Below are 13,144 nucleotides of genomic sequence, written 5' to 3'. Positions count from 1 at the left end.
CCGACGCCGGCCCTGTCCTCTTGGAAGGAGAAATGAAGCGTGAAGGCTTCGACTTCCTCAGCTTTTTTTTTTTTTTTTTTTTTTGAGATGGAGTCTCTTTTTTTTTTTTCCCGGAGATCGAGACGGGGGTCTCGCTCTGTGGCCCAGGCCGTAGTGCAGTGGTTCGATCTCGACTCACTGCAGCCTCCAACCCCGGGATTCAAGCGATTCTCCAACCTCAGCCTATGGGGCAGCTGGGACCACAGGCGCGCGCCACCACGCACGGCTTGAAGAGATGAAGACTCTATGTTGTTCAGGCTGGTCTTGAACTCCTGGGCTCAAGTGATCCGCCGCCTCGGCCTCTCAAAGTTCTGGGATTACAGGCGTGAGCCACCGCGCCCGGCCTTACTCAGATTTTTCTTAATCCCATAAAGTAACATTGAGTTGTGTCCTTTAACCCATGTGGAAGGATTTTCTACAGAAACGGATTTACAATGAGACGTAACAAGGTGGCTGGGCGCGGTGGCTCATGCCTGTAATCCCAGCACTTTGGGAGGCCCAGGAGGGCGGATCACCTGAGATCGGGAGTTCGAAACCAGCCTGACCAACATGGAGAAACCCCGTCTCTACCAAAAAATACAAAAGTAGCCGGGTGTGGTGGCGCATGCCTGTAATCCAAGCTACTTGGGAGGCTGGGGCAGGAGACTCGCTTGAACCCGGGAGGCGGAGGTTGAGGTGAGCCGAGATCGCACTGTTGCACTCCAGCCTGGGCAACAAGAGCAAAACTCCGTCTCAAAAAAAAAAAAAGAAAAAATAAACGTAACAGAGTGTTAATAAAATGTTATGCCGTCGTTTTAATGCATTACAAAAACTTTTCAGAATATTTTTGTGTCTACCTCTCTGGAAGGGAGTTATGCCTTATTCTTAATTTTTAAAATTTCCTTGTAAAATGCTGTTTTATGGTTTTAATGATAGTAAACGACAAAAGATAAACTTTTTTAGTATGCTCTTGACAAAAAGTTCCGAAAGTTTTCTGAAATTTTACTAGTTTGAGATCCCCAATTTAGGAAACTGATTTAGTGGAGCTTTGCCTATTTTTGGCCCTTTGGGTCGGAGAATGTGATATAAAGCCGAAGATTTACTCTGCCAGACACTCAAGAGGTCACTAATGTTTTAGCTGTTGACATTCAGCAAAAATTGTTGATTACCTATTAAATGCTAGACCAGGGGACAACTGTTAGTAAGTCAGTGTTTCAGCATTACTGAAAGAAAAGTGGCCTATAAAGGTAAGGGAGAGGAAGAGTTTCTCAGATATCAGCCTTGGTTGATTAACAAAGTCCAGCCTCAATCATTCTGGAATCCAGAATATTGATGGCTGGAAGGCTGGTTGTACAAGTTTATTGTTCTTTGGTGTTTGGTTTTTTCTTCCGCGGACCACAGAATGCTTAACAAAAGTTGATCAGTAAAAAGTGGGGGAGGGGCTAGGCGCGGTGGCTCACGCCTGTAATCCCAGCACTTTGGGAGGTGGGGGAGGGCAGATCACCTGAGGTCAGGAGTTCGAGACCAGCCTGGCCAGCATGGTGAAACCCCGTCTCTACTAAAAATACAAAAATTAGCCGGTGTGGTGGCACACACCTGTAATCCCAGCCTCTCAGGAGGCTGAAGCATGAGAATCGCTTGAACCTGGGAGGCAGATGTTGCAGTGAGCCGAGATCACGCCACTGCACTCCAGCCTGAGCCACAGAGGGAGACTGTCTCCAAAGAAAAAAAATAAAAACCTTGAAATTTTATTGAAAAATGAAACCTTCAAAATGTGCATTGACTACTTCTTTAGCTCCTCTTCCTTAGTGCCTTAGGTCTAAATAAAATGTTATGCTTGACCAGTCCTGGTGGCATGCGCCTATAATCCCATCTACTGGGGAGGCTGAGGCAGGAAGATCACTTGAGCTCAGGAGTTTGCGGATACAGTGAGCTGTGATCATGCCACTGCACTCAAGCCTACGTGACAGATGAGACACTGTCTCTAATTTTTTTTTTTTTTTTTTGAGTTGGAGTCTGTCTCCGTCGCCCAGGCTGGAGTGCACTGGTGCAATCTTGGCTCATTGCAACCTCCACCTCCCGGGTTTCAGTGATTCTCCTGCCTCAGCCTCCAAGTAGCTGAGATTACAGGTGTGTGCCATCACAGCTGGCTAATTTTTGTAGTTTTTTAAGTAGGGACGGAGTTTCACCATGTTAGCTGGTCTTGGTCTCGAACTGCTGACCTCAAGTGATCCGCCTGCTTGGCCTCCCAAAGTGCTGGGATTACAAGCATGAGCCATGGCACCTAGCCTCTAAAATAAATTTTTTTAAAATTGTTTAAAAAACACAACTCAGGCCGGGCGCGGTGGCTTACGCATGTAATCCCAACACTTCGGAGGGTGTGGTGGGTGGATCACCTGAGGTCAGGAGTTCGAGACCAGCCTGGCAAATATGACGAAACTCCGTCTCTATTGAAAATACAAAAGTTAGCCAGACATGGTGGCATGAGCCTACAGTCCCAGCTACTCGGGAGGCTGAGACAGGAGAATCGCTTGAACCCAGGAGGCGGAGTTTGTGGTGAGCCGAGATCACGCCACTGCACTCCAGGCTGGGCAACAGAGTGAGACTCCGTCTCAAAAAAACCCAAAAAACTATGACTCAGTTGACAGAGGAAAAGAAGAAAAAAAGTTATGCTTGTTCAACACTGCCCCTCAAAAATACTTCTGCCTTTCTTGTCTCTTTCTCATTGAAGTGTCATAAGCTGTGCCTACCAGTCTTCTGAACTGTGATAACTAGATGAAGAAAAAAAAGAGGTCTTGGTTCTGATGCATGCAGTTTACCTGAATAGTAAGTTTCATAAACCAGATGGACAGATCTTTACTTTTAGAAGCAAGGAAAGTGAAACAAAGAAACTTAGAGCCATGGCCAGGCGGGGTGGCTCACATCTTCTGTAATCCCAGCACTTTGGGAGGCCAAGGTGGGCGGATCACTTGAGATCAGGAATTCAAGACCAGTATGGCAAAACCCTGTCTCTACCAAAAATACAAAAAAATCAGCTGAGCGTGGTGGAGCACACCTGTAGTCCCAGCTACTTGGGAGGCTGAGGCAGGAGAATCACTTGAACCCAGGAGGGGAAGGTTGCAGTAAGTCAGGATCGTGTCACTGCACTCTAGACTGGGTGACAGAGCAAGACTCCAGCTCAAAAGAAGAAAAAGAAACTTAGAGCCGAAAGTAATTTTTTTTTTTTTTGAGACAGAGTCTCGCTCTGTCGCCCAGGCTGGAGTGCAGTGGGGGGATCTCGGCTCACTGCAACCTCTGCTTCCCGGGTTCAAGTGATTCTCCTGCCTCAGCCTCCTGAGTAGCTGGGATTACAGGTGCCTACCACTACGTCTGGCTAATTTTTGTATTTTTAGTAGAGATGGGGTTTCACCATGTTAGGCTGGACTCGAACTCCTGACCTAAGGTGATACGCCCGCCTCGGCCTCCCAAAGTTCTGGGATTACAGGCGTGAGCCACCGCGTCTGGCTAAAAGTAATTGTTTTTTTAAAATAAACTGGGCAAGCCTGTGGTAGCACCACTTTGGCTCTTCTGGCACACTTCTTTGTTGTTAGAAAAGAGAGATGTGGCCAGGCTCATTGGCTCACGCCAGTAATCCCAGCACTTTGGGAGGCCGAGGCGGGCGGATACCTGAGGTCAGGAGTTTGAGACTAGTCTGGACAACAGGGTGAAACCCTGTCTCTACTGAAAATACAAAAATTAGCCAGGCGTGGTAGTGTGCACCTGTAATCCCAGCTACTCAGGAGGCTGAGGCAGGAGAATCGCTTGAACCCGGGAGGCAGAGGTTGCAGTGAGCTGAGATTGTGCCACTGCACTCCAGCCTGGGTGACAGTGCAAGACTCTGTCTCAAAAAAAGAAAAAAATTTAACCAGGTGTGGTGGCATGCACCTGTAATCCCAGCTACTGGGGAGGTTGAGGCAAGAGAATCACTTGAACTCAGGAGGCGGAGGGTGCAGTGAGCTGAGATCACTCCATGGCACTCCAGCTTGGGCAACAGAAGGAGACTCCATCCCATTAAAAAAAAAATTTTTAAAAAGAGGTTATAATGAAATGGATTTAATAACACTGCCTATCCCATAGGGTTTTGTAGACTGAATTACTTTGATACATGTAAAGTTAGAGCTGTGCCTAGTATATAGTAAGCACTAAATAAATGTTGGTTATTTTTTAGACGGTCTTGCTGTGTCGCCCAGGCTGGAGTGCAGTGGCGCACAATCTCAGCTTACTGCAGCCTTGACCTCCTAGGCTCAAGCCATCCTCCCACCTTAGCCTCCCAAGTACCTGGGACTACAGATGTGCAGCACCACGCCCAGCTAATTTTTTTTTTTTTTTTTTTTTTTTGAGACGGAGTCTCTCTCTGTCGTCCAGGCTGGAGTGCAGTGGCGCAATCTCGGCTCACTGCAACCTCTGCCTCCCGGGTTCACACCATTCTCCTGCCTCAGCCTCCGGAGTACCTGGGACTACAGGCGCCCGCCACCATGCCCGGCTAATTCTTTTTTGTATTTTTAGTAGAGACGGGGTTTCACCATGTTAGCCAGGATGGTCTCGATCTCCTGACCTCGTGATCCGCCTGCCTCGGCCTCCCAAAGTGCTGAGATTACAGGCATGAGCCACCACACCCGGCCAATTTTAAAAGTTTTCTGTAGAGATAGGGTCCCTCTATGTTGCCCAGGCTGGTCTCGAGCTCCTGAGCTCAAGTTATCCACCTTAGCCTCCCAAAGTGCTGAGATTGAAGGCGTGAGCCACAGAGCCTGGCCAGAACCTTCTTGATGTTGGTCAGAGCAGCCTGCAGGTTTCACACACCTTTGTAAGCCCCCAGGTAGTGATGGTGACTGAAGCTATGAGGGCAGAAGAGTCAAACCCTTACCCAGAAAAAGTAAATCTGTTCACATGAGAACAAATCACTGGCCCTTCTACGATGAAAGAAGCCCGATGTTGTCAACTTGCTATGAAGTGGCCTAGTAGTTTTCTGAAGAAACAGTGCAACATTGGGAGCTCACTGTTGGTCTGTCAGTGTTTAGTTGAGGTTTCAGAGATAGTAGTTGTTAAATCAGTTTTAGGAGTCCATGCGTAGCCTCCACCTCTGCCACTGTGGCCACTCCATTCATATGCTCATTGTACCAGTTCCAAGAAGTCAATAGGTGGCTGACATCAACCAGCAAAGTCCAGCCCAGGCTGGAGTGCAGTGCTGCGATCTCGGCTCACTGCAACCTCCGACTCCCTGGTTCGAGCAATTCTGCCTCAGCCTCCTGAGTAGGTGGGATTACAGGTATGTGCCACAACGCCCAGCTGATTTTTGTATTTTTAGTAGAGATGGGGTTTCACCATGTTGACCAGGATGGTCTCGATATCCTGACCTCGTGATCTGCCTGCCTTGGCCTCCCAAAGTGCAGGGATTACAGGCGTGAGCCACCACGCCCAGCTCTGATTTTTATATTCTTAGTAGAGATGGGGTTTCACCATGTTGGCCAGGCTGGTCTTGAACTCCTGGCCTCACACAATACACCCACCTTGGCTTCCCAGAGTGCTGGGATTACAGGTATGAACCACTGTGCCCAGCCTTTTTTTTTTTTTTTAATAACACTGTTACAGAAGAATGTCAGTTTACTCCAGGGCACTTCAGTATTCCTGAGGAATAAACACAGTATCTCTTTTCCTCCCACTGGGATGTTGTCAGATGAAGTCACTGCTCCTGCTGTTTGACATATTTTCCATGTAGAAGATACAGACCTGGAAATCATGCTGACAGTTGGAGTAAGCCATTTCTAATCCCATGCCAGAACCGAAGGCTAATGGCCACACTCGTCTTTTAAAGAAGGTAAGTAGGCCGGGCACGGTGGCTCACGCCTGTAATCCCAGCACTTTGGGAGGCCAAGTGGGCGGATCACCTGAGGTCGGGAGTTCGAGACCAGCCTGACCAACATGGAGAAACCCCATCTCTACTAAAAATACAAAATTAGCCGGGCATGGTGGCAGGTGCCTGTAATCCCAGTTACTCGGGAGGCTGAGGCAGGAGAATTGCTTGAACCTGGGAGGCAGAGGTTGCAGTGAGCTGAGATTGCACCATTGCACTCCAGCCTGGGCAACAAGAGCGAAACTCAGTCAAGAAGGAGAGAGGGAGGAAGGGAGGGAGGGAGGGAAGGGAAGGAAGGCTAATTCAAAACTAGTACTTATCATCATGGCCACATCTGCCAGGCACCGATCCCACTTCCTGTCAAGCCTCCACTCCAACATCTCCCCACCCATGGCTCCCTGTCTCATTTAATTTATTGAATACTGTACTGAAAGTGAAAAACAGAATGGTTTTATGGGTACTCAAAGTATGGTTTCTACTGACTGCATCACTTTTGCACCATTGTAAAGTTGAAAAATTGTTAAGTTGAACCATCATAAGTCACAGACCGTATTTTATTCCTTTTGATGCTATTTCAAATGGAATTGTTTTGTGTATTTTATTTTTGGAAAGTTCATTGCTAGTTAATAGAAATAAAATTGATTTATGTTGCTCTTGTATTCTTCAACCTTGTGAAAGTCACTTATTCCTTTTAGTGTTTGCTTAAATTTTAAAAAATTTTTGTAGGTACATAGTAGGTGTATACATTTCTGGGGTACTTGAGATGTGTTGATACAGGCATGCAATACGAAATAAGCACATCATGGAGAGTGGGGTATCCATCCCCTCAAGCATTTATCCTTTAAGCTACAAATAATCCAATTATATTATTTAAAAATATACAATTAAGTTATTACTGACTATAGTCACCCTGTTTATTCTAATTGTGTATTCTTTAGGATTTTCTACGTACAAGTCATTTTATCTGTGAATAGAGATAGCTTTTATTCCTCTTTTCCTCTGGATGCCTTTTATTTCTTTTTCTTGCCTAATCGCTCTGGATAGACCTTTAGTACAACATTGAATAGAAAAGGTGAGAACAGACTTTCTCTTCCCTTGTTTCCAATATTAGGGAGAGAGCATTCAGTTTTTCACTGTTAAGTGGGATGTTAGTGAATTTCTCACAGATGGTCTTTAACAGATTTAGAATTCACCTTAATCTTTTTTTTTTTTTTTTTTTTTTTTAGAGATGCAGTCTCACTATATTGCCCAGGCTGGTCTCAAACTTCTGGGCTCAAACAATCCTCCTGCCTCAGCCTCCCAAAGTGCTGGGATTACAGGTGTGAGCCACTGTGCCAGGCCCACCTTCATTTTTGAAGACTAGTTTCACTGGATATAGAATTCTGAATTGACAGTCTTTAACTCCTAGCAGCCTAAGCGTATTCTATGTTCTTCTGGCTTCCATAGTGTTTAATGAGAAGTTGGCTATCATTTGTATCATTGTTATCTGCTATGTAACATGTCATTTTCTCAGGCTTCTTTGAAGACTTTTGCTTTATTTAAGTTTAGCAGTTTGCCCATGACTCTGCCTAAGTGGTTTTCTTTGTATTTATACCGCTTGCTGCTTCTTGAGCTTCTTCAGTCAGTAAATGTATGTCTTTCCAAATCTGGGAAGCTTTTCCCATTATTTCTTCACATATTTTTATGTCCCATTCTCTCTCTCCTCCATCTGGAACTCCAATTACAATATGTTAGACCACTTAATATTTTCCTACAGGTCTCTGAGGCACTATTTTTTTCTCCAATCTTTTTTCTCTTTGTTCTTCAGATTAGATAATCTATTGATCTATCTTAAAGTTCAGTTATTCTTTTTCACCTGAGGTCAGGAGTTTGAGACCAGTCTGGCCAACAAACCTCATCTCTACTAAAAATACAAAAACTTGCTGGGCGTGGTGGCGCGTGCCTGGAATCCCAGGTACTCGGGAGGCTCACTTATTTTTCCCTAACTATGCTAGCTATAATCTCATCTGAGACCCAGACTAGGATAATTCGAAGACTGGGCTCAGCTGGGACTATTGACCAAAGAACCTAAACATAGCGCCTCTTCAGAGCTTGGGCCTCTTACAATATAGTGCTGGGTTCTAAAAGGGAGCATCAGGAAAGTCAGCATTTTAAGCTCAAGCTGCTGCTCATCCACGCCAAAAGTCATGCACATTATTTCTGCTACATTCTATTGATCAGACCATATTTGAGGGGAAGAGACTACCTCTTGAGGGAATGTCAGGGTAACATTGCAAAGAGCACATGGGATGGAAGATAATATGTGAAGATATATTGGAAAATACAGTCTCCACATTAGCAAAGCAAACCCAGTGGTGTATAAGAAATAGTAGATGACGATCAAAAGGGGTCAAATCAAGGATGGTTCAATATTAGAAAAATCTCTGGCTGCTACAGATGTGTAAAAAAATTAGTAAAATCTATTTATATAATACATCTTAACAGCTGAAAGGAAAAAACTATGTGATCCTCTCATAGACCCGGTGGGGAGGAAAAGATAAACTTCAACACTAATGAAAAAAATCCAGCAGGCATGGAATAGACTTTTTTTTTTTTTTTTTTTTTTGAGACGGAGTCTCCCTCTGTCACCCAGGCTGGAGCGCAGTGGTGCAATCTTAGCTGACTGCAACCTCTGCCTCCCGGGTTCAAGCAATTCTCCTGCGTCAGCCTCTCGAGTAGCTGGGATTACAGGCACCCGCTACCACACCTGGCTAACTTTTGTAATTTTTGGTAGAGACGGGTTTCATCATGTTGGCCAGGCTGGTCTCGAACTCCTTGCGTCAAGCGATCCACCCGCCTCCGCTCCCAAAGTGCTGGAATTACAGGTGTGAGCCGCCGCGCCCAGCCAGAATAGACTTTTTTTTTTTTTTTTTTTTTTTTTGAGACAGAGTCTTGCTCTGTCGCCCAGGCTGGAGTGCAGTGGCGCAATCTCGATTCGCTGCAAGCTCCGCCTCCCGGGTTCACGCCATTCTCCCGCCTCAGCCTCCTGAGTAGCTGGGACTACAGATATCTGCCACCACGCCCAGCTAATTTTTTTATTGTATTTTTAGTAGAGACGGTGTTTCACCGTGTTAGCCAGGATGGTCTCGGTCTCCTGACCTCGTGATCCGCCCACCTTGGCCTCCCAAAGTGCTGGGATTACAGGCGTGAGCCACCGTGCCCGGCCTTTTTTTTTTTTTTTTTTTTATGATGGGTTCTCACTCATCACCCAGGCTGGAGTGCAGTGGAGTGATCTCAGTTCACTGCAACCTCTGCCTCCCAGGTTCAAGTGATTCTCCTGCCTTAGCCTCCCAAGTAGCTGGGATCACAGGCGCCTGCCACCAAGCCCAGCTATTTTTTTTTTTGGTATTTTTAGTAGAGATGGGGTTTCACTGTGTTGGCCAGGCTGGTCTCAAACTCCTGATCTCAGGTGATCCGCCCACCTTGGCCTCCCGAAGTGTTGGGATTACAGGCGTGAGCCACTGCACCTGGCCTAGACTTCTTTAACTGACAAAGCACATCTATCAACAACATATAGTAAAAAGAATACACAATGGTGATACTTCAGAAGCACTACTAGAAAAGTCAAGACTGTGAGGAGGATGCTCACTTTATATCACTTTCTACCCAGCTGTGGTTTATGCCACTAAGTTGGGGTGGTTTGTTACACAGCAATAAATAACTGAAACACTGAGATTTTTATTTTTATGAGACACGATCTCACTCTGCTGCCCAGGGTGGAGTACAGTTGCACAATCATGGCTCACTGCAGCCTCAAACTCCTGGGCTCAAGTGATCCTCCGCCTTAGTCTCCTAAGTAGCTGGGATCACAGACGCGTGCTATCATGCCCAGCTATTTTTTATTTTTATTTTTCTTAGAGATAGGGTCCCGTTAAGTTGCCCAGCCTTGTCTCCAACTCCTGGCATCAAGCCATCCTCCTGCCTTGGCCTCCTGAAGATTATAGGTGTGAGCCACCATGCCTGGCCTAGACTTTATCATTTTGTATCTTTTCTCAAGTGAGACTAATTTAGAATTTTTAAAAACTGCCTTAGTGTGACTTTGGTATCTGACTTATACTAAGTTGGTAAGATTAGTTGGATGGCTTTTTCTTTTATATATGAAAATAGGATTATTTTTTGCTTTGTGAGTGGGGTAAAATTCAGATTTTCTATTTCTTGAGTGAATTTTCAAAGTTACATAATTTTTAGAAAATTATCCATTTAAAACGGAAATTTACCAAAAAAATAATCCCTTGAAATAGAAGCACAAGTGCTTTATCTGTAGTTATGTTCCCTTTTGTGTTTCCTACTTTTTGTGTACATGTGTGCATGCCCTTTGTTAAATGGGTTTTACTGTGATTAGAATATTTGTAAGAAATCAGTTTCTGGTTCTGTTGAACCTTTTTCTGTTTTCTGTTTTCTTCCTTTTTTATAATGTCTGCTTTTCTTTGTTATTTCCTTCTTTCAACTTTCTTAGTGGGTTTTATTCTTTTCCTAGATTCTGAAATTGAATACAACTAATTCATTTTGTTTGTTCTTTAATGCATGCACTATGAACTCCCTCTTACCTGCTTCTTTAGGAACCACCATCATTTCCAGAGTCTATGTTCTGCTTTGTCAGGTCTGTCTGACCATGGGAGTTATTTATTTATAGAAATGATCTCTGGAGACTGAGAATGGAGATTCAGAGAAGTGAATGAGGTCATCAGGTAGACTTTTATTAATAGCAACTTCTAGTAGGATCTTGCTCATACTCAGTTTTATTTGAAAAAGTGTGCTTCCTCCCTTGCTGCCAATCCTTCCACCTGCTCACTGGAGTCCGTCCGCTCCAGCTTCCTCAGTGACAGTGACCTCCTTTGTCAGTTGTCCCTTACTGCTATATTTAGAAACTTTCCCTCTATTCTTTTTCTCCTGACACGTTTATTTCTTCCATCTTCAAAACAGCCCCCCCTTGATTTTATATCCCTCTTCTAACTACTGTCCCCTTTCTCCTTCCTACTTGCAGTTGCAAATAAAGCCTCTGGAGAGGGGCCTCTGTTCAGTCTCACCTCCCAGCAGTTCTCTCCTGAACCAGTTTTCAGGCTTCTGCCCATACAGCTGCACTAAAACTCTCTCATCAAGGCTACCAGGGACTCCTTCATTGAACAGGTCCAGCAGATGCCATCCAATCCCCGTTCTACTCAGCTTTGTTGTGGCCTTTGGGTTGTTGAGCACTCCCTCCTCTTTAATTTTGTTTTTGAGATGGCGTCTCGCTCTTTCGCCCAGGCTGGAGTGCAATGGTGCGATCTTGGCTCACTGCAACCTCCACCTCCTGGGTTCAAGCGATTCTCGTGCCTCAGCCTCCCAAGTAGCTGGGACTACAGGCGCCCACCACCATGCCCAGCTAAATTTGTATTTTCAGTAGAGACCGGGTTTCACCATGTTGTCCAGGCTGGTCTTGAACTCCTGACCTCAGGTGATCCGCCCGCCTCGGCCTCCCAAAGTGCTGGGATTACAGGCATGAGCCACTGTGCCCGGCCCTCACGAACCTTTAAATGCTGTTGTTCACCGTGACTCTGATCCTTTTCTCACTCTACATGTTCTTCCTTGACAGTATCATCCACTTTGAAATGTTGTCTCCTAAATCTACAGTTTTAGGCCAGAGCTCTCCTGAGGCAAAGACCTCAGTATTCAGCTGTCTGTTGGACCTCTTCTCCTGCATGTTCCACAGCACCTCAAAGGAACATGACCAATAAGGAACACAGTGTCTTCTTTCCCAAATCTATTCCTCCTGTTTTCTCCCCTGCCTTGGTAAATGGCCCCACATCCACCTAACCCCCAAGCCAGAAATCTAGGAGTTATTTTGGATTCCCTCTTCCTTACCCTAAATATTCAGCAGTTGGAATCTTTTTTTTTTTTTTTTTTTTTTGAGACAGAGTCTCACTCTGTCGCTCAGGCTGGAGTGCAGTGGCACAATCTCGACGCACTGCAATCTCTGCCTCCCAGGTTCAAGCGATTGTCCTGCCTCAGCCTCCCCAAGTAGCTGGGATTACAGGTATGCGCCACCACCACACCCAGCTAATTGTTGTATTTTTAGTACAGATGGGGTTTCACCAACGTTGATCAGGCTGGTCTTGAACACCTGACCTCAGGTGATCCACCCACCTCAGCCTCCCAAGGTGCTGGGATTACAGGCATGAGCCACCGCGCCCGGCCAGCAGTTGGAATCTTAATGCCACCAAAGTTTTTATGCATGGCCTCTCTTCTCCATTCTTACTGCCTTGAAGTACCCTTGCTCTATGTCTTTGTTTTGTGCTGCTGTAACAAAGATACCTGAACCTGGGTAGTTTATAAAGAACAGAAATGTATTTCTCACACTTCTGGAGGCCAGGAAGTTCAACATCAAGGCACTGGCAGGTTGGCTTGTATGGTGAGGGCTGCTCTCTTTCCAAGACAGTGCTGTGTTGCTGTGTCCTCCAGAGGGGAGGAACACCGGTGGTGAAGGGCAGAAGGTAAGCGAGTCAAGTGCTGCTGCATGAAGCCTTTCATAAGAGCTCTAAGTCCATTTGTGAGGGAGGAGCCATCATGACCTAATGACCTCTTAAAACTATCACCTTGGCCATTAAGTTTCAACAGAAGAATCTGGAGGGAACACATTCAAATCATAGCACTCTATTACTGTGGTTACTGCAAAGGTCTCCCAACTAGTCTTTCCAGTTTTATCTCCTTTTCCCTATCTATTCCTATCTATTTTTTTCTTTTTCTTTAGAGACAGGGTCTTGCTCTGTCAGCCAGCCTGGAGTGCAGTGGCGCAACTGTAAATTGTAGCCCTGAACTCCTGGGCTCAAGAGATCTTCCGCCTTGGCTTCCCAAAGTACTGGGATCACAGGCGCGAGCCACCACGCCCAGCCCCAATCTATTTTCTATATGACTGCCAGAATAATCTTCTATGTTGGGAATCTGAGCATGTTATCCCCCTCCTTTAAATCCCTCATTAACTCTCCTTTGCCCCTTTGATAAAAGTCCAAAATTCTTAGCATGATATACAAGACCCTCAGTGATCTGTCCCTGGCTCAAGCCTCCATAATTATCTTTTACTTTTCTCCCCTCAAACTTTGCATCCTTATCTTAGTCCTTTTGTGCTGCTACAACAAAGTACCTAAGCCTGGATAATTTATAAACAGCTTAAATTTACTGCTCATGGTTATGGAGGCTGGGAAGTCCAAGATTAAGGTGCTG

General features: G+C 45.4%; 1 pseudogene; it reads right to left on the bottom strand.

The window, feature by feature from the left end:
• Window positions 1–4,943: 4,943 nt before the first annotated feature.
• LOC129009600 (MICOS complex subunit MIC10-like) lies at window positions 4,944–6,288 on the bottom strand (annotated as a pseudogene).
• Window positions 6,289–13,144: the final 6,856 nt, after the last annotated feature.

Source organism: Pongo pygmaeus, chromosome 10 (assembly GCF_028885625.2).
Source record: "Pongo pygmaeus isolate AG05252 chromosome 10, NHGRI_mPonPyg2-v2.0_pri, whole genome shotgun sequence".
Lineage (NCBI taxonomy): Eukaryota > Metazoa > Chordata > Mammalia > Primates > Hominidae > Pongo > Pongo pygmaeus.
This window is presented reverse-complemented; position numbering and strand designations above follow the sequence as displayed.